The 20,876-nt window shown below is 26.2% G+C and overlaps 1 protein-coding gene across 4 annotated transcripts in view; it reads right to left on the bottom strand.

Moving 5' to 3' along the window:
* LOC122854542 (probable serine/threonine-protein kinase DDB_G0276181) overlaps positions 1-20,876 on the bottom strand; it is a 108,871-nt gene that overhangs the window by 28,459 nt on the left and 59,536 nt on the right. For all 4 annotated transcript variants that reach the window (XM_044155307.1, XM_044155304.1, XM_044155305.1 and 1 more), the window contains one exon: positions 16,636-16,765. The gene's annotated coding sequence lies outside the window, so the exon portion shown is untranslated. The remainder of the gene's footprint in view (positions 1-16,635; positions 16,766-20,876) is intronic.

The raw sequence follows: 20,876 nt of genomic DNA, 5'->3' as shown, positions 1-20,876 counted from the left end.
CATAATCTTAACGACCGATCGTAAACTTGCTTTAATGACCCGATTAAAATATCCCAAACTTAACAAATGATCAATATAGCAATATGATGCACATATTTCTTTAAACTGTCTATTACATAAAAATTATATTGACATATATATTTGTTGTTTATTATATTAAGATATTATATAATTAACATATCAATAAAACATATCTCAATTTGATAAGAGAAAATAACTATCACTGTGATGATATAAATAAATAAAAATAAAAGAAAACAAATATAATATTTTATAAAAACGGTGGCAATGTGTCAAAGTGATTTGTCAAATGATTATACAACTGTTAATAAGTCAATTATGAATTCAAGGTTTTGTTTTCAAGATATGTTAAAAGATGAAAAAGTGTAAAAGATTCTTTTGCCACCGCATATATATATATCATATGGGTGAGCTTGCATAATAATTTATGATGTTTGAAGAAAGTGGAAAATCCCCTATTAAGACAGACCGCAAATACTCTGGCATTATAAGCATAAAGTGTAAAATAAAGGGTGGGCAATAGAGTCACCACAGGGAAGGTTCAATTGCCTCCCCCTACATTGCCCTTTTGTCCGTATATTTCAAAGGTAATTTTTTTTTCATTTTTACTTTTTTTTTTTCTCTTTTGCGGTCGCGTGCCGGCTTTTAATAACCTTTATAATTTTTTTTTTTTATTATTATTTTTTATTACCTCTTTAATTAGTAATTATTTACATTGTTTTGCTATGAAAATTGAATGATTTCAAAATCATAATTCATTGAATCGTATTTTTTAATTATTAATTTTTATTGATAGACTAGATTCTTATATTCATTACTGGAAATATGAAATAATTGTCTGATAACGATGTAAATTACTTGATGACTTTAATTGCTTTATTATACTTTTTTTTTATCTATTTATTTATATATATGTATATATATATCATCAAGAGTGATTTTATAATAGCAGATATAAATTATTAACAATAAAAAAATATATAAAAATAAAATTATTTGTTTCTCTTTATTTTATTTTTTTGTTATAACGCAGGTTTAACCCCAAGGCATGTAAAATCGATTCTCTGGTTTTATCGATCGGCACAAGTGTGATGTCGAACAATGACCTTTAGCACAAATAAAAATATAATTATATATATTAATATATGTGATAAAGATAATGAAAAGAAAAAATAACAAAAATTTTTTAAAAATATGATTTTTGTTGTTGGAAAAATCGGTGTTGATGAGATAGAAACTCTGAGTTAGTGAGGTCCCGCGCAGTGTGTTCTATAGTCCAGAACTCGTCGCTGATACATTTTTGTATGTGTTTCATGTGTGTAGATATCACACACATACACAAACGCACACATACACATATATATAAATTTATATATACATATATATATATATAATGTTAAACCAGCCAAAGAGAATATTCCAACCAGTGTGGCCAGACACACAGAGTGCGCGTTTGCCTTGGCTGACTATTGCAGCGTTGCCAGATTTTACTTTATACAGCATAAGAAAATTCATCGAAAACATTTTTACGACATGACATGCGAATTGCTGGCGTCGCAAACATTTCATATACACTCTGTATGTTAGCTTATAATAATATTAAAAACAACCACAAGTATAAATGGAAAAAAAAAATAAAAAAATATAAATAAAAAAATTATCAAATATTTATTTAAATATTGTTTTAAAATATAGATGTATTTTTTTTTTTTTTTTTTTAAATAATTTATTTATTTATACTCTTATTTTTATAATTATATTTTTCAAACAGTGTATTTCTGTGCGCTGCATTTACGTCTGAGTAAACTTGCGAGGGCGCCCAACTTAAGAATAGTATAAAATTTAAAAAAAAAATATATGCCATGTGTTGGAAATAAAAAAATAAAAAATTCAAAAAGAATTTGAATTACCTTCTCTCTTTCGTCATTACTTAGAAGACAAAAATTTAGTATAATCATTATCAAGTACTACGATATGCACATGATATTAAAACTGGCCACTAAAATGAGTAGAAAAAGTCCCCACAAACTTTCCTTTCCTCTAATTTTTTCCCTATTTTACTGCTCAATATTAGATAACAATTTTTGACTGTTTCTATTTATTTCAATGACTATTTAATCAACTTTAGCTCCTTAAAAAAACCCCAGTAGATTTTTTTTTGAAATTTGTTAGCTCAAAGACAAATTTTTAATAGAAAAAAATATAAAATAAAATTTTTTATATTTAGAAAAGTACGTGATAAGTTGTTTAATCATATCTCGGCCGGTAAAAGAGAAAATTATAATATTCATAAAAAATAAACGTAATACAAAGTAAAACTCAAAATTCATTTGAATTTTTGAATGCTTAATGCAGCAGAATTAATGATATCAATTTTTGAAAATAAAATATCAGCGACTTGCTCGACGGATAAATAAATGTATATAATATACGTTCACAAGCACAAGAAACGTAAGGGTGCGTAATTCTATTTATAAAAAATTTATAAAATAGAACGTGGTCACGAGATTTTACTTAAAATATATTCTTCAGATGTGCGAACAAATTAAACATAGAAAATTTGTATATATGATGTTATAATGCAGCATACTTAAATAGCTTTGATGTATTATGTCAAAGTAATTAATTAATCATAATGAAATTAAATATATTATGATGTATAAACATCAATAATTATTATTTGTTAAGCTTGATTAAAATGAAATTATTATTATTTATTTTTATAAATTAATAATCGGTGAGCAACACACCTTAACGCTTGAAATATATCGTGATAAGAAAATAACATCTTATCAGAAATACCACACCGACTTATCTCTTTGTGACATATATCATCGTTTATGTACAATATTTTATTTTATCAAATATATATTGTCGTGTAAAATTGCTCATATATGTTATGCAATTTTAAATATAATTTAATAATTGGTTTTTTTTTTTCCATACAATAATAATTTTTGACTAAAACTTAAAAATATATTTTAAAAACAATTTGAGTACATATATACTTTTATCCCAAATATCTGTACAGATAAATAGTGGTCTTGCAACCCTGACCCTCTCGACATTACAAATAAAAAAAATGAGAAAGAGAGATGATGAAAAAAACATAAAAAAAAATAAAAAAAAGTAAACAGAGTATTTGAAAAAGGCTTCCTGCTGTTTACGCCTGGGAAAGCAAAAGTCAAACTCGTGAATGAACCGCACTGACACACTATTTACAACCCCCGGCATAGTCTAGAATGTTTTACGAGTCTCGTGCGGTGTCACGTTCTTTAACCAATACCAATGAAATTGAATCCACGAAAAAAAAAAAAATAAAAATGAATAAATAAATATATATAGATAACATGAAAAGCAGGAAGAAAAAAAAAATCATATTATTAATATAAATTATAAATTTTAATGACTGAAACAAATTAATTTAAAATAAACCAATGATTCATATGTCAAGATGAATTAAGTATTAATACATAGGATCATTATTTCGTCATATGATTTATTTGGTTGTATAAACACCGATTAGCTAAGTCGACAAGAGAATCATATTATCGGCGTTAAAGATATACACATGTACAAATAAAAAATTACTATATAGTCATACGGAAACACTTTGTAGTAGGTCAGGAATTTTATATATATATATATGTATATATTTATAACAATAATAAATATATCCGTGACCATGAGTGTCTTTGACTCGCACGAAAAAAAAAATAAATAAAAATAAAATATGAGATGTATATATGTGCTTAATAAAAAGTGACTGAAAATGTCACAAGTATATTTATTTTTTCTTTTGTTGTGTATCAATGTAAAAAAATATATTGTATGTGTGTTTTATAACACATATACATCTATAAATTTATGATATATTTAGTTTGCATATCACTCATCTGCAATTGAGAATAATATACAATACACTTGACTGATATCTTGGCGAAAAGTTAGCATATTTTAAGATGAGTCAAGTATAAATTATTAAATATATTTTTTTATTACGTGTAATATTCACTCATCTTGTCTTGTCGAATATAGTTAACACACAAACTCATCAAAATAAACATGGTTTATGTAAGTTTGTATATATGTAGTGTATGTATTAACACGTGAGCACTATTCCCAAAATCATTGTCATATGCTATTATCAATCATCATTAGTACGATAGCCTAAACGTGACCTCTAGAAATTTAGTGGTCTCCAACATATTCCATTAGATGAATTGATCACACATACATATGTGTATATATTGTGTATTGTTATATAAAACAAAATATTATATAATTATATCTCATTGTGAATCAAAAGCATTGAATAAATTTATTTTATTAAATTAAAATTAATAATAATTATGATATGTAATTTTTTTTTGTGTTTACTTGTTTTATTGTTGTTTTAACAACAATAAGATATGATATTTGTTTGTAAAATGCTTTTGTCAAGTTTGATAAATAGATCATTACACGAAAATATTCCAAATTTTATTGATAATGGTATAAAAAAAGTTTGACTTTCAAAATAATAATGTCAAAAATTATATATGATGTATTATCAAAGAATATATTTGTCTTGATGTGTAGAAAAGCTAATGGTTATTATAAAAATGATGTTTGCAAGTTGGAAGAATAATAAAGTGTGAGATGAGAGTAATTACTAATGTGGCAACTGTCGATGGCCGATCATAGGCTGACTTGGGCTACTGCGATAGGCTCAAGGCTACCCAGCAATTATTTCGCATTCCAAACACACAAAATCAACGCGCCACACGACGCGACATCACGTTTTTTGTATAATACAGATACGTATAAATGTTTTTTTACATTGCAAATGTATCATTGACTTACTAACATACGAATTTTAAAACAATAAAAAAGTATAGATCAAAAAAATTTGGTCATTTTTAGTGATGTATAATTTAAACTTGTAAAAAAATGAAAATATATATTCCTATATTTTTTATTAAAGTGACAAATATACTGTTTTTATATTCATAATATTATCAAAATTTATGAAAAAAAATTAGAAACATAAAGGCTTATCTGTGTGGAATACATGGACTGTAACTTGGGTATCAGTTTATGTCTGATTACATAATGCATTGCCTACTAATAAGTGTCGTGTAATGCCGTCAAAAGCAACGTGACATTTTACTCATATGTCAAGATATAAAAATTAATACAAAGCATATAAATATTGTCATTTTATAAAGGGCTTAACCACCAAAAAAATAAAAATAGAAAAAGCTCGCGTATAAATTCTTGGTATAAATGTGGTAATTGAATTTATTTCTGTGACAATTTGATGACAGAGCTTGGACTTAATGGAATATCAGCTTTAAACTTATCAAACATATATGGTTGGTGTTTTGAAGTTATATGTATATACCCTCACGTGGCTTGTCCTTATGTACATGTATATATTATATATGAATACGAGTCTTATCTGTATATATATTTACTTGAAAACTAAACACCTATATGGGTTCAAAAGCGTCTTGAGTATTTTTTTTTTCTTCATGTTTGTTTTGTATATGTGTCTATACAGATATTTATTATTTATACATAACATATACATATGAATTTATGTATAACATATACATGGTTACAGTCTCATCAACAGCTGTCGTATCAACTTGTTGAATCGAGATTCGCACCACTTGGGAATTTACACTATTTCTTATCCACCAGATTCTTCCATAAATTCTTATAAACTGTTTTTCCCTTTTTTTTTTTTTTAACACACTTTCACTCTATCATTTAACATTATTTCAAAATATAAATATAAAAAAAAATAACAAATGAAGTTACATTTGTTAATATCATCATATAAAAAATAACAAACAAAATAAAATTATTGTAAAAAAAAAAAAGGAAAATTCTACTACTGCAATGTTTAGAAGTTATTTTAAGGGATGTATTATTTGTTTGATGATAAATTTTTAGACCTCTTAAGTCAATTGATCTACCGTATTGAAACTTGAGTCATTCAACAATCAACATCAATTTATTTTGTATATACAAAAAAATAAAATACATGAGAAAAATAAATACGCACGCGCAAAGAATAAATATAAATATACTTTTACGATAAAATTATACATCAATTTATAGTTTATTGCACTCAGCATGACTTTTTACTTTATTGCCATTGACACTTGGTCATTATCCTCTGGTTGCATCACTCAATATGATGATAATCTTGTAAAAATTATATCATTAATAAAAAAAATTTATTTTGTCATTTAGAAAAATATTTCTTGGAGTAATATAAATATCGTTTTAAATTGAAAACATATTTATATATTCATTTTAAAAAATTAACCAGTGATCTATGTTATCAAAAAAAAAAAAAATATGAAAAGTCAATAAGTATCGTAGCTAAGAAAAATCATGGTTGTTTTGTTTATTCCAATAATGACTATTTCACTTACGTTGATTATCAATTTATTTATTTTTTTCATTACTGTAACAATTTTACGAATAAAAATAAACGTAAATACATAAACATGTATATGCTTTTCGGTTGTGTTGACCTATTTAGGCAACAGCAAGGCCACTCTGTCTGGCTTTGGCCTCCGCCTTTCTGTTCTCTTATTATTATTATTGTTTTTGTTTTTTTCTGATTTTTTTCCACATTTTTTCTTCGTTTTCCCCTCTTATTCAGTGTGCACGTTTTCTCACACACGCATGTATTCCTTACATATAATTGCACAAGAATATATGTGTATACATTTAAGCTAAATAATATATATATATATATATCATATATATATTTATTACAAGTATCACGACATAGTTGACCGGAAGTCACTGGTTGCCCTCAAGAAGTCACGAGATCGATCTTTTACTTTGAAAAGGATAAAAGGTATACGACCTTTTGTTATTACATTTTTCATCCCAATTTATATATGGCACATTTATTTTTTATTATCAAAATAGAGGATAATAATAAAGTTTAAATTAAAGTTCAATTAAAAAAAAATTGATTTTTATACTTTGATGATGATTTATTTCGTAAATTTAAAAAATATTTAGACTTGGGTTTTTATTATGTTATTATCGTTGTTATTGTTATATGTTTTACGAGTTTTTTTGTATTCAAATAATGCATGGATTTATTTGCACATTTGTGCGTGTGTTGCGTGACTATACAAAGAATGAATATGTGGATGATAAATTTTTTTTCTTTTTTTATTATTGGCGTCGCGTAGTTTTGCGACCTTCAATGTCGGCCTCGTTTGTAAGATAGATAGACATATAAACACATATATATACATATATATAAATCTATATATAAACATGCATCTGATACCAAAGTGACAGTCAAGGTCGGAAAGTACAGGTCGAAAAAATTTTTGTAAATATCAACAATTTTTTTTTTGTTTCTTTTGCAAATTAAAACAAAACAAAAAAAACTAGTTTCAATTTTTATTGAGGTTTTTTTCATACATGACGGATCTTATTTACATATCAATTCATTCAACTCTTATATAACATAAATAATTTATCTATTAATTATAGATACAGTAATAATAATTATTTAAAAACGTGTTTGATATAGAAAAGAAAATTATCATATTAAGTAATTTATCATAGTAGGAAATAGCCATATGAAGAAGTTAGAAGAGAAAAAAAACTTTCAGTGTGTATAATATAATTACGTATAATTTCATATATTAATTATAAATATATTAGTGATTTTGGTAAGTTCATTTGTAGATAATAAAAAAATTAAACCCTAATGATTCAGTTTGTCTTAAAAAAAGGTTAAAATCCGTCAATCATCTAAACGCATAATAAAAAAAAGCGAATATAAATTGAACATTTATTTGTATAGTATATACACGTGCATCACGATAGAACTGCAGTGCGGGACTGCGGTGTTCTATATCTATACCAACAGTAGAATTTTGAAAGATAAACTGCAGTATATGGTATATAGCATAAAAACTCCAAAAACTTGGTTGATTGTTAAACAGTAAAGCTCTCTCGAACGTGGTTCTTTGATTACTGCATATGTCACATGTGTATGCATTAAAAAATATCAAAATAAAAATATAGAGATACACTTTCCTATATATACAAATGACCAAATAGAAGAGAGGGAAAAACAGAGGCAATAGTAAAGTTTTGTGATGAGGGAGAGAATGCATTGAATATGTCTGACTATGCATGGCAGTCGTGGAAGTGATAGAGAAGTGAAACGTTATAGTCAACAATTAGCAAAAAGCACAGTGTTAACAACATTGTAATAATCCATATAGTGATATAGAATATACTGATAGTATAGGATAAATAACAAAAACAAGACATTTTTACATATTCTATGTAGAAAAAAAATATAAACAAGCAAACTAAAAAGAAAGGTATAAAAACGTAAAAGAAAGTATACGGAAGAGCCACGTGGCAAAAAAAAAAAATACTCTATATAGCTATATAACCATCGGTGTTTTTACGTACGTTGAATGCAAGATATAAGCAACTCTCTTTTATATATAGCATAAAATTCTCATTCTAAAACGTTTATACAGCTTTTTGACGTTTTTTTTACTAGTAGTACCGCGAAAATATAAAAGTACATGTCAACCCACGTGTGTTGAGAATGCGCCAGCTTTTCGTAACGTTATTTGATTGGAGAATATACTCGACCAATCCTGACAAACCCATAAGCAAAATGATAAAATGAGATAGCACATTTTATATCTATATATATATATGTTTATATGTTGTACCTTGCTTGGGGGCTTTTGAGTCGGCGCATGTGGGAATGAATTTTCGATGCGCGAATAACGACGGTGGGGAAAGCTCTCTCTGTACAAAGAGAGCAATAGAGAAAGAGAGATGAAAAAAAAGAGAGCAAGATAAAACTGGATAAAAAAAATCAAAAAAAGAAATTATATCAAGTGGGGGGATTGGTTGAGGGAAAAAAAAAATTAAAAGAGGGGAAATGTGTCAGTGCCGTAGAATGAAAATCACAAATTTATATCGGGTTTATGCTTTTATATCAAAGGTAAAAAAAATACAATATAATGAAGAAAAATGAATGTAAAATTAAAAACTGAATAAACAAATTATTAGTATTATATATACATGTATTTATTTGAATTTTTAAATATTATTAAATCTTAAAAAAGAGAAAATTGTAATTAAATTTTCTAACAAATTGTATTTAATGTTTTTAGAATTATTTATAGTTATATGATAATTTTTTTAACAGAGCTTTTTTGCAGTTTCATTTGTTGGTCATAAGGAAAAATGATGATGAAAAAAAAAAAGGGTACTTGTATGAGTATTGTACGTTACTGTGAAGAAGAAAGAAGCACGTAAAACACGCTTACTCCCAGGGGACGTTGAACGTATAACGAACAAAGGATGCTTTGAAGGGAGAAAAGAGAAATAAAGAGAAAAGTACTTTTTATATATACCTATATATATAATTTCATCTCTCCTTGTCTGTTTGCCGAATGCTGAGAAAGGAATCCCCAATGATCATCTGTTTATTTATTTATTTATTTTCAGTGACTTTATTTTACAACTACACACATACACTCATATAGCCAAACACACAGTAGAAAGAAACATAGTAATTTTTGAATCGAAAATTCAGTGTCGTCATGCACTTTGTGGGGATGCATCATATAGGTATATATACTGAGTACAATGAGGCTGCTTTCATATTAAGAGGAAAAAAAAAACAAAGAAAAAAATTACAATAAAAAAATATATCAATGTGCCAAGTCAACAATAAAAAAAAAAAGAAAATCAAGCAACTTCAATAGGACTTCATTTTCAGCATGTCTCTCTAGACACACTTAACGAGCAACTTTATTTGCGTACGAAAAAAAAAAATCATTAAAAATTCAGATAAATATATGAGATTAATTAAATTATTGAAAAAAAAAAAAAGTTTCTCATTTAATTATTTTCTTTTTAATTATAATTATTAAAATAATAATAACAATAAATTAATTTTATTTTATAATTAAATAAAAATGATTAAAGTCTTTCTCAATTTTTCCAGTTTGTATATATGTTTTACCCTTGTTGCTTTTCAACTTTTCTCTTTATCCTTCAACAGAGAGAACATAAGCAATGTAAAGGGGAGAGACATGGGCATCATTGCTGGTAAAGCCAGACATACACATTTAAACATATACACCGACCCAACTAGCATCTATCCACATACATACACACACCCACCCACCCATATATATTTATAATAAACAACAAGCATTCTCTGTACACAAAGTTGTCTCTATAATATTCTCTCTCGGTGAGATATTTCAGTGAGTGGAACTCTGAAGCTCGTCTAACGGGCACGAGAAATCATTCTATGTGAGAAAGACTGAAATATAATATAATATAAAAAAAGATAGTAACAAGAGAGTGGCAGAAAAGGCTGAGAGAACCAAGGAGAGAGTTGATACAGAGTTGAATATTGTGTTCTTTGTTTTTCAGTCAATTTCTCTTTTTATTTCGTTGCCCAACGTTACTACTATCGTCGTCGGCGTCGTCGTTGTTGTTGTCGCTTATTTCTCTCCTTTTTTTATATATTTTTTATCCCCTCAAAATATCCCCCGCCATCAACTATTTTATACCATCCTTGAATATCATCCTTTTTCTCCTTTCAACTTTAACAAAATCAACGAGGTAACTTTAGTCCCAACATCGGTCTTTTTCTTGCTTTAAAAAAAAATAATAAAAAAAACTCACCCTATCCAAGTACTTTTTGCTTGCATTTCTATCCTTCTCAAACATTCACTAAATTACAATTATCTATCTGACTTGCGCAAACTATCTAAATTTTGTCTTATACAGATACACTGTAATGTAAGCTGCTATCTTTCTCACTCATAAATTGAGGGGAATAAGTTGGTAGAGGGAGAATCGACTACGAGACAAGGCACGAATTTAACTCATCCTCTTTCATTTGCCATTCGCAGCAAACTCATCTCATATATAGAAGATAAAATGAGGGAGTGTTGGATGAAAAAGGAAGAAGCTTGGAGGTAGATAGACGTTGATGAAGGAGAGGAGTAATGAAAAAAAGAAACTAAGAAGAAAACTGAGAACTCGTTGTATATACAGAATTTAGATATATATATAGTTACTCATCCACATTATGAAAAAGCACATGTACATAATAGTGCACACGTAGTAAATCTGCATGCAATTGTCAAAATTGAAAACAAAACATCAATCTATGTATCAGTATACAATATAAATTACAAAAAATACTAAAAAGCACAAAGCTTTCTTCTAATATCAGGAAAAAATGTAGGTATAGAAATGAAAGCACACTAAAAAACATAAGACTCAAAAACGAGTATAGAGCTTGCAAAAAATTCTGATATTGAATAAAAGATGTAAAATAATATAAAAATAATAAATTAAAACTGGTAATTTTTTTTTCCAGTAACAAAAAGGCGTAAAGTATATTATAATGATAAAAAATGCGGGAAAAAATAAATGCATATATAAAATATATAAATATAAATATGTAGACAGAGAGAGAGATTGTTGGTAGATGAGCAAATAAGAATAAAAATAAAGAAATATGTTGTAGGTGTTTTTGTTGGATGATGATGATACTGATGATGATGGTGGTGGTGGTGGCGATGGTAGTGGGTAAAGTGGGAGGTTGACAAGCTTTCGGAGGGGATTTGATACTAAAAATTTATGTGTGTGCCTGTGTATAATGTCGAGATGGATATTGACTTGTGTTCGTGGGTCGGTGATGTTGGTGTTGGTGGCTTTTAGAGGGTGATGTGTGTTAGTCACATCGAGGGGCAATGCTCTATCCCCAACACATTCACCTACCTCACATTTATAATATATATACACATTGATATAAATATTTTTTTCAAATATGTATGTTTAGTCTGTGTGTACACATACTCAGTTATAATATACAGTAACAATGTGTTAGTTGACACATATGAATGTATATGTGAGTCTAAAAGCAGGAGGCTTTAGTGTGATAGTCTCTCACAATCATAATTTTGCAATATTACTGCACATACATGTATGTATATATTTGTGATGTGTATGTATATGTGGGAAAGTATATAATATAAATTTGGACTACGTTTTACGCGTGGCTTTTTGGCCGAGGGATTTCACAGTACAACCGTCAAGCTCTATATATATTTTGACAGAGAAATTTAACCAGTGTCCTTTTTTGCACTCTCTATCCTTTCGTACACTCTTGGACAAATAAAATCTACCCTGTAAATTTTTTTATATTTTATATTTTTCTTGTTAATTATTTAAGTAACGCAAATTAATTAGTATAATTTTAATATTTAATTGTATTTCTAAGATTATTTTTTAAATTTAGTTATCAAACACGGTATTTTGATTGAAACAAATGTTTTTTATTTATTAATTGATGAATTTAATTTTTCTTGAATTTTTTAATTTAATCAACGTATCAATATTAGAAAATTTAAATAATCTAAAAAAATTATTTTGATAATAAAAAAAAATATCATTAGTATGTATAGCTCAAATGTGATAATAAAACATTAAATTTTATCGTTTTCGATATCGAATAAATTTTTATACATCATTAATCAATTGCAAATCTTCGCACTCAGCGTGTAAGCTTGAATTTCTTAGCCTCTCTCTCCTCTTCCAGCACCTTGATTTTTTTTTCATTATATTATTTCGAATCATTTTTTTTTTTTTTTTAATTCGAAGCTCTCTTCATTCCTTTTCGTGTCTCCGTTTTATTTTTTTTTTATTCGTCGTTTTTTGGATAGACGTTCTCGTTTACCTTCGCGTGCCTCCCGCGCGAATCGATGCGCGACTGGTAACAGAACGTGAAAGGAATGGAAAGAACAAAAAAAAATAAAAGAAGTCATCAGACTTAATGTTAAATGTTAAAACACATTAGTGGCTATATTTATGATTTTTTTTTTCCTCAATATCTATTTTTAATAATTCAAATTAATATTGTTTTTGTTTTTATCAAATAATTTTCTTATCGCGGATCACAATTCGAAAATAAAAATATATATCTTTAAATAAAGGTGACAATATATATTGTATAATTAAATACATTTTTTTAAAAATATAAATGTCATTTTTAAATTTAAATTTGTATATATATATTTTTTTTTTTAAATATTTCATTAGACAAAATGTTCTATTGTGTATTTCGTAAACCATACAACGACCAACCTCAAACATGGACACAATGAAATTTACAATTTCCGCTACCTCCATCGAAAAGCTCAAAATTATAATTTGTCATATTCACCATACCCTTATTTTCTACAGCATCTATTCACACACCACATCCACATCTCTTCCCTTATGCTCTATGTATAAATTTCATACAATAATAAATTTAAAAATAAAACAAAAAAGTAAGTTGAACAAAAAGATACTATAAAAAAATAATGATGAAATTTCTCTCATCAACTTTCAATATTAATTTTACTTTCTTTGTTTATAATACTACTACTGTCACTGTTACTGAATTTACGCTGAAAAATATCTTCAACTACTTGCCATAAATTAAATTCAAAAAAATGTGAAAAAAAAAGTTTAATTCATTTTATTTTAATTTAAAATAATTGCAATTGTTTTTAATCCGGAAAACGTACAATTATATTCAATGACATTAAGTGTGTGTTTTATAAAAGCAAAAAGCATTTATCTTCAATATGTATTGCCAGTTGAAAATACCCTGTGTATCCATTAGTCATTATTTTGAATTGGACGGGGTAAATAATCGCGACTATACATAACCATGTGCATCATCACCATTTGTACATTTCCGTTTAACAAAAAATAAAATAAAAAAAACTGATTTTTTCTCGCATAATTTATGCATATTACATATATCGTCAGTAGAATGTTAATATATATATTTTATAAACAATTTAATAACAATAGAATCTAACCACTAAACAAAAAAAAATTCAAATAAAAATGAAAATTGTTATACTACTTTCCTTTTTTATAGATTTTTTTTTCATAACATTAAGGCTTATCTTTATGTTAGCGTTTTTAAATTTTAAAAATTTTTAAGCTGATAAAATATACAAAAGGTTTTTTTTTTTTTTGGATCCACTGACTCTCAAGCCTTTTTATTTTTATAAACTTTTAACGTAATTGCAATCCGCTAATCGTATATACATTGCTGACCAAATGTATAATTTAGAAAAAAAAAAAACCATTAGTCTGATCGATAAGTGATCCTTACTACTTGGCAGCATGCAAAAAATTTTTATTATATATATTAATATCTTTCATGGCCACAATTCTAATATCATTTAATATAACCTGTTGGACACTAATTGGAGCGTGTATTGATTACATTGTAGTTCTAATATATTTACAATCATGTGCCAATAAAAGATGAAAATTATTTTCCTCTACTTTTATTAGCATTGTACTCGTTGATTTTATATTTTTATATGAAACTAATTATAATATAAAAATTGATTATATTGTACTTTAATATTCAATTGAGTTTTACGTTTAATAAGTTAGTTATTTAATTCATTAATAAATATATAAAACAATATAATGCATACGTTCTATACAAGAGACATAATATATTTTGAAAACAAAATACATTTTGGTATAGAAAGCCGACTCGTCACATTAATATTACGATAAAATGAATTCACTGATGCTACTGTTAACCGACAGCAGCTATTTGTACTCGCTACTATATATGTATAATATACATATTTTTTAAAAAACTTGTAACTGCAACATGTATTTGTCTATGACGAATGCATATACGTGTGTATGTATAAATATACATAATATAACCCCCAGGAATAGATTCATTATATTCGCAATATGTTGTGCGGGTATGTTATATATATATCTAGTGAGTTTGGAAAACAATTATTCTATCCAGGATTACCACGATGATGAGTTGTCTATATATGTAATACTACAAACATAGTATAAATATACTCATCTATCTTTTTCGTTCCATGTTATATTGTTTGTGTGTACAATATTCGATCCATTCATATTGTTTTAGTATTAACAATATGATGTCCAGTTTAATTAAATTTACACTATTATATATTTATTGAAAATAAAAAATAATAATCGAAAAGTTATTTAAGTAAACTTGGACGTTTAAAGTAAATAAAGAACATAGTTGATTTTCGGTTGAAATTTGGACTTATTTGGATAATAAAATTCTATATTTAACATGGAAAAATAACAATAAATTTTTAAAGATATAATACAACAGAAAAAAAAATAAATACAATTATCACTTGAAGTGTGGACAAAATTTTGTACTTTTTTCTCATCTCTATTACTGGGATTTTATATAATTTTATTTACTTTGTTTCTTAGTTTTAATTTATTTTGTTTTTTCATGCATTTATCCAGTCGTGATTATTTATTTTACTCTACGTTCTGATGAATATATTTTTTCTTCTCATTTTAAAATACTTTGTCACCGTCGATCGTACGTCAGCTCCTATACATTTTTTTTACCTTTTTTCTTACTCTCATTGCTCCACGTTGTGTCAACTGTAAACTCCCTCTTTTTATTCATCATCTCGCAATTTCCCCTCGTCATTCTTTACCTCCTCATCTCTTATACTCATCCAACTTCATCCCCCATTCTCATTCTTCTTCGTCATAAATATATCTATTTCCCCAAGACTTGTCTTGCATACCTGTTATTTTCAATTTTAATATTTTTTTTCAATTATTTTTTGTTTTATGTTTTAATTTTATTTTCATGTATCTTCGCATTTCTCTTTTGCTTTTATATTTTTTTATTTTCTTTTAATTTGTGACCGTATGCTTTGCAAATAAATAATAAAATATCTCAAATTATTTATTTTTAAAAATAAAAGCTTTAGAAAGAATTAAATTAAATTATTTAAGAAATTCTCAGTTTGAGTAATCAGACAAAGTTGTTTTACTATTTTTAAATGTAAATTCAATACAAAAAAAAATAAAAAAAAAAAGTTCAATCGACAAGCAGTCTTTTTTCTACAAATGCTTTTTATCCCATTTTCAATTCTTTCCTAGTAAATTTATGTTACGTGTCTACTTTTCTGCCACTTGAAATTTTCACCTGACACCGTCACTCACCTATCTCTTTGCGAAATATTTATGAACATTCAAAACTGAAATTTGTCTGTTATATTTATTCTAAATCTATAAATAAACACAAACACAAATAAAAAACATTTATCCTTTTTTTAATTTGAGAATAAAAGTTTTTAGATATAAATAGAAATAAAAATATATCTATTTAAATAATGAAGCTGTAGATATATAATAAAGTTAAGAGAATTATAATGAGTGATGACAGTCAGCATTAAAGTCCCCTGAAAATAAATTCGACCTATCATCCTCAAACCGTCAGTTTTTTTTTTTTTTTTTGTATTAGAGCTGCTCTTGGGGATGAAGATGAAAAATAAAATAAAAATACGACTTCAAAAGTTGAAAAGATGAGAAAAATAAGGGGCTTGAGAGGGAACGAGTTGTGACTTGTGAGGTAAATCGCAGATACCTTTTGCGTGATGTTGGTTGTTTGTTGGAGGGTTTTGTTATTACATCGTAGTTTTAAAACGTCTAAAATTTCTGATTCAAGTTTAAGTATATTCTTACCTACGTGATGGGTTTCAGAGTGCGCGATGGATCGATCTCCCTCAGGTCGACTCGACTGTAGCGACCTCACCGTCATCAGGAAAAGTCTTCATACTTCAGTATTCGTATATCACCCTCATCATTAAGGATCCTTGAAATATAAAAAATATACACACATTAATGTAATGCCCTTCAATTGCTTTTTATTATTTTTAATTAATTTTTGAAAAAAAAAAATTACTTCATCACTCTATACTTGAATTAAATATCCAAGTTTGAAAAATCGTCTTTCAAATTTATTTTTGTTTTTTTTTTTTTTACTTCTAATTAAAAAAATTTTTTTTTTCATTTAATTTTTTACTGGAAATGAGAAATGACTATTTTTCGACTTTTTGGGGTCGACGCAAATCGATTTTTGTTGTTTTTTTTTTTTTTCCTTTAGAAGGATTTTTTTCACGACAACAGCGCCCTCTTTTTGTGGCAAACCCCTAGATTCATCCCCTTCAAAAATTGATACAAAAAAAAATAAAAAAATTCCAAAAGCGTGTTACGTTATTATATAAAAATAAAAACAAAAATAAAGAGGAGGGTGGAAATTCGTTTTCGAAATTCACAATGTGGCCTAATACTCTAATGCAATATCAATGAGCAAAAAATAAATAAATAATACGAAATCTAGAAAAATCGATTTCCATTCATCTAATAAATTTAACAGTAATATTTGATATACAAAAAAATTTCAAATAAGTATTTTATAAAAGCTCTATTTCCTAATTATTTAAAAATATTATGGGTCAAGTATGTGATAATTTTAAATTATCAAAAACAACTTTAAATATTTCCATCAAGGATCCTAAATAATTGTCATTACACTTGCATTAAATCATGGATTTTAATATTATTTAACGTAAAAAATTACGATCGAGTTTTCGTACTCACGTAACCGCCTACTAAGCCTGCAACTACTATCATTGTTTTTTTTTTTTTCGACGACGTTTATTTCTACAACGCCACGTGTACAACGTTTCTCATGACAAGTACCCACACACACACACCCACACACCCTGATTATATAAAAAGCATATACACCCTTATGGATATATACACCCTTATAAAAAGATCCACGAGGTTTTCTATTCCATTCCTGCATCTCATTTTTATTTTTTTATTTTTTTTATTTTCCACCTTCTTCGTGTTATTTCTTCTCGTTTTAACATTTACCATTTATCCCACAAGTAAATTTTTTCTTTTCAACAATTTCACGCATATATATACTTCTAATAAATTCCAGTAATAAAAAAATTATAAAAAATATTTTATACTATAATATTTAAGGTTAAAAGAAAAAATAAACAAATTTTCTTCTAATTATTTAAAAATAAAATAAAAAACACAATTTAGTTATAAAAAATAAGAAAAAAAAATACTAAAAAATTCAAGGGGTTGAAAAACAAAAAAAAAAACGTCAAAAGAGATTTATTTACATGGACTTTGTGGACTTATAGTTTTCGTATGTATATACAGTACTCATCATCAGGTCTGGAAATATATTATGTTTTTAAAAATATATATATAATATATATAAATACAGTACATATATACATGAAAATAGGTATATGGACTCGATGTTAGTACGATCGATACGAACACCCCACCTCTTCTGGTACCAGTCCGATTTTTTTATTCCTTTTTTTTTTATTTTTTTCATTTGACCCTCGCTTCTGCGCAATCATACATACCATCATTTATCCTACTCTATCCTTCGTTCTCACTTGCTCAACACTTCCATTTCTCTACCCTCTTCAACCCTCATTTACACCCACCCATTTCGCCTGGCGTATTTTTTTTTTTTTTTTGCCTATATTTTCAAGCGTCCATGTGCCTTCATTATTTCAGTCAGGCATACATACACAGACATGCATTTATTATATGTATATCCACATTTGCAAAGTCCGAATAATGTTCTGTAAATTTAATAGTATATATATATATAAATTATAAATATATATATGTATTCCATATCAAAAAATCACTGAGATGGATACGATATGCATCACGTTTCATGAATTAAAATTTTAATTTAATTATTTATTGTAATATTACAAATTACAAATTTTTTTTCGTTGACAAGATATGTATATGAATTTTTTAATTTATAATTTCTTTGTAAATACTTTTTTTTGATTATCAAATTTTAATAATATTGTATTTTGCATCAACATACAAACGCACAGAATAAATTATTTAAATAGCAAGTTACACTGATTAGTATATAGTCTAAAATCAATATTAATAATAAGATTATTATATGAATTTTATCAAATTGTTGAATATATTTTCATTATATATAGTCTAACTTTGATTATTATATATTTATATATAAAATTATAATTATTTTGAAAAAAAAGTTTAGGTGTTAACTGTCAAAATGACAATTTGATGAAAAAGTTTTTATTTTATTTTTTGAACTTGATGATTGATAAAAGCTTGATTTAAATTACGTGTAATATCAAGTGAAATTATTTATGAGATGAAAATATATATATATACCTAGAGGTTGAATTGAAGGTGGTGGGAAAAAAAGGTTATATTTAGGTGAACTCTGGTATTATTCAAATTTCGGATGAACTTAACAAACGGATGCTGGAATATGGACCGTCGGATATACACCACAATGAGTGTGAGAGGGTAAACTGTTTTTTTTTTTAACCTCGTGTTCACCAAGACTGATGCATACTACAATTGGCAAAACGATCGATGCTATATCCATTTCTATATATACATATATAAATACTTGATCGCACATATACACTTGACGTTAACGCGACTGTCTCGTTTTTCGATAATTGACTATTTGATATTTGTCTAATCTACAATATCGATCAGTGTTTCAATAAATTAGTAAATTATGATACCAATAAATATATTATAGAAATTGGACAGTTGAAAGCTCCACTGTGATATTGCAATTTTGTTTTAATAAAAAAAAAACAAAAAGTTCTTTTTGGACGTTGAAATAAGAGTCTTAAAAAAAAACTGATAAATAAAACTAATGAAGAAAGTCTATTCAACGACTCTTTTTTATTTTTTTTGTTTATCAAAATAGATTTTTAATGAATATTTAATTATATTTGCATTAATTATTTTAGAAAAATATTAATTTCTATTTTATAAATTCTTCACTTTGTAATAATATTTTTTGGACAATCTTAAATATATTATGATCGAAATCTAAATTAAAAAAAAAAATCTATAAAGCTCAATGCAATTTTTAAACTGAATTGATATTTAAACCTGCACGTCATCCTACTGCAATAGTGAAAATTTCAAAATGTCAATCGATAACGTGAACCAGAGGTTCCATCGTGCGTTACCAAGTTTTATTTATTTTTTTTTTTTTTGTCATCAGAATTATTTATAATCATTTTCTCATCAAAATATATGAAACTGTCAAATTTTTTATGAATATACTTCATTTGATAATTTAATTTGAATATATAATATTTTTCATTCATAATTTTTTTCCCAAACGAAATAATATTTTGTTACTTTGACAACAAAATAAAAAATAAAATTTAATGACTGTTCGATATTCTAAAAATATTTAGCTTATCTAACGAAAAATTCAAGATTGTGTTATCTTGGGTTTTTTTTTTTTTTCTATTTTTTTCAAATAAATTTTTATTTTTAGAAATTTTTTTATTTTTTTTTTAAATTAAATAAAATATTAATGTTTTTTTAATTATACATAAATATCATATATAATTATTGCAGAGTATAAAATTGAGAACATAATAAATTGAATATAAAATTATTTTTTTTTTGTGAGCATGTAGTTGGTATGAGTCAAGATGACGAGTAGTTACAGTATAGATATAGAGTATGAGTCAGACACTGAGTTGTTATGACACAGCGATACCGACTTGGGTGCCGAGCGACGAAGCAGCCAGCTGCTTTGGAGTCATGGTCATATATTGAAATATTATTTCAAAATTTTATAATAATTAAATTGCCTATAGTCATTTTTAAAAATCAAAAAATGACTATAGTGTTTGTTATATAATAATAAAAATAAATTTAATTTATACTCTAGTTTGAAAATTAAAAATCCTATAAATATTTTAAATTTTCTCTTTCAATTTAAGTTTTTATGTTTTAAAAATTCATAGTATTAATTAAATATTAAATAATAATTATATTATAAAAGTAGAAAATAATGATAATTAATTATTGAAAATTTAAGGAATTTTATTTTTTTAAAC

This window comes from Aphidius gifuensis, linkage group LG4, assembly GCF_014905175.1.
Source record: "Aphidius gifuensis isolate YNYX2018 linkage group LG4, ASM1490517v1, whole genome shotgun sequence".
NCBI classification, from domain to species: domain Eukaryota; kingdom Metazoa; phylum Arthropoda; class Insecta; order Hymenoptera; family Braconidae; genus Aphidius; species Aphidius gifuensis.
Note: the sequence above shows the minus strand (reverse complement) of the source record. Positions and strands in the feature narration are given on the sequence as shown.